General features: G+C 45.9%; 1 pseudogene; it reads left to right on the top strand.

Annotated features, from left to right (window-relative positions):
• Window positions 1-144, top strand: part of LOC135534200 (nondiscriminating glutamyl-tRNA synthetase EARS2, mitochondrial-like) — a 23,697-nt pseudogene extending 23,553 nt beyond the window's left edge.
• The last annotated feature ends 2,356 nt before the right edge of the window (window positions 145-2,500 follow it).

Raw genomic sequence — 2,500 nt, 5'->3', positions numbered from 1 at the left:
TACTGTTGTCCAGGGTCCTACAGTGCACTACTGTTGTCCAGGGTCCTACAGTGCACTACTGTTGTCCAGCGTCCTACAGTGCACTACTGTTGTCCAGGGTCCTACAGTGCACTACTGTTGTCCAGGGTCCTACAGTGCACTACTGTTGTCAGCGTCCTACAGTGCACTACTGTTGTCCAGGGTCCTACAGTGCACTACTGTTGTCCAGGGGCCTACAGTGCTACTGTTGTCCAGGGTCCTGCGGTACTTTTCTGTTGTCCAGGGTCCTACAGTGCACTACTATTCCAGGGTCTACAGTGCACTCTTTCCAGGGGCTAAATTGCACTACTGTCCCAGTATAGTGCACTACTACTGTCCCGGGGCCTATAGTGCACTACTGTTGTCAGGGTCCTACAGTGCACTACTGTCCAGGGTCTGTAATTTTCTACTGTTGTCCAGGGTCCTATAGTACTACTATTGTCAGGGTCTACAGTGCACTACTATTGTCCAGGGTCTACAGTACTACGTCAGGGCCTATAATTACTTTTTCTGTTGCATCCAGGGGCCTATAGTGCACCTGCACTGTTGTCCAGGGCCTATAATTTTACTACTGTTGTCAGAAATACAATTTTCTGTCCCAGGGTCACCACAGTGCACTACTGTTGTCCAGAAATGGTACTCTGTTGTCAGGGTCTATGCCGCAAAGCGTTTAGCGTTGTGCCACTGATGTGACCCTGGTTCATTATTCCCTAACTGGTTACCTATTCTAACACAGCAACACTGAGGACTGGTTATCTGATTCTAGCACTGAGGACTGGTTATACAATGATTCGAACACAACACTGAGGACTGGTTATCTGATTCTAACAGCAGCAACACTGAGGACTGGTTATCTAATTCTAACACAGCAACACTGGACTGGTTACCTGATTCTAACACAGCAACACTGAGGACTGGTTATCTGATTCCCACAGCAACACTGAGGACTGGTTATCTGATTCTAACACAGCAACACTGGGACATCTGATTTAGCACTGAGGACTGGTTATCTGATTCTAATAACACTGAGGACTGGTTACCTGATTCTAACACAGCAACACTGAGGACTGGTTACTGAAGTTCTAACACAGCAACACTGAGGACTGGTTATCTGATTCGAACACAGCAACACTGAGGACTGGTTATCTGATTCTAACACAGCAACACTGAGACTGGTTATCTGATTCTAACACTGAGGACTGGTTATCTGATTCTAACACAGCAACACTGAGGACTGGTTATCTAATTCTAACACAGCAACACTGAGGACTGGTTATCTGATTGAACACAGCACACTGAGGACTGGTATCTGATTCTAACACAGCAGCACTGAGGACTGGTTGGTTCTAACACAGCAGCACTGCTGGTTGTACTACAGTTCGAACACAGCAACACTGAGGACTGGTTATCTGATTCTAACACAGCAACACTGAGGACTGGGTTATCTGATTCTAGCACAGCAACACTGAGGACTGACTGATTCTAACACTGTTATCTGATTCTAACACTGAGGACTGGTTATCCTGATTCCGAACACAGCAACACTGAGGACTGGTTATCTGATTCTAACACAGCAACACTGAGGACTGGTTATCTGATTCTAACACAGCAACACTGAGGACTGGTTATCTGATTCTAACACAGCAACACTGAGGACTGGTTATCTGATTCTAACACAGCAACACTGAGGACTGGTTATCTGATTCTAACACTGAGGACTGGTTATCTGATTCTAACACAGCAACACTGAGGGACTGGTTATCTGATTCTACTTGGTTATCTGATTCTAACACAGCAACACTGAGGACTGGTTATCCTGATTCCTAACACAGCAACACTGAGGACTGGTTATCTGATTCTAACACAGCAACACTGAGGACTGGTTATCTGATTCCAACACAGCAACACTGAGGACTGGTTATCTGATTCTAGCACAGCAACACTGAGGACTGGTTATCTGATTCTAGCACAGCAACACTGAGGACTGGTTATCTGATTCTAGCACAGCAACACTGAGGACTGGTTATCTGATTCTAACACTGAGGACTGGTTATCTGATTCGAACACTGAGGACTGGTTATCTGATTCGAACACAGCAACACTGAGGACTGGTTATCTGATTCTAACACAGCAACACTGAGGACTGGTTATCTGATTCTAACAATATTCCTGGACTGCATATGATTTCAATCACACTGGACTTGTAAAGGACATTCAGTGGAGTTGAACTGGAAATGTTTGCAATAAAACAGCTTCTACTAATGATCTGTGCTCCTATGTCTTCAGTGGGAACTCTACATGTATTCAACATTAAATTGATTATGGTTGATTGTCCATTTTGGGGCGGCAGGGTAGCCTAGTGGTTAGAGTGTAGGGGCGGCAGGGTAGCCTAGTGGTTAGAGTGTAGAGGGGGCAGGGTAGCCTAGTGGTTAGAGTGTAGGGGCGGCAGGTAGCCTAGTGGTTAGAGTGTAGGGCGGCAGGG

Source organism: Oncorhynchus masou, unplaced genomic scaffold (assembly GCF_036934945.1).
Source record: "Oncorhynchus masou masou isolate Uvic2021 unplaced genomic scaffold, UVic_Omas_1.1 unplaced_scaffold_3123, whole genome shotgun sequence".
Taxonomy (NCBI): Eukaryota; Metazoa; Chordata; class Actinopteri; order Salmoniformes; family Salmonidae; genus Oncorhynchus; species Oncorhynchus masou.
This window is presented reverse-complemented; position numbering and strand designations above follow the sequence as displayed.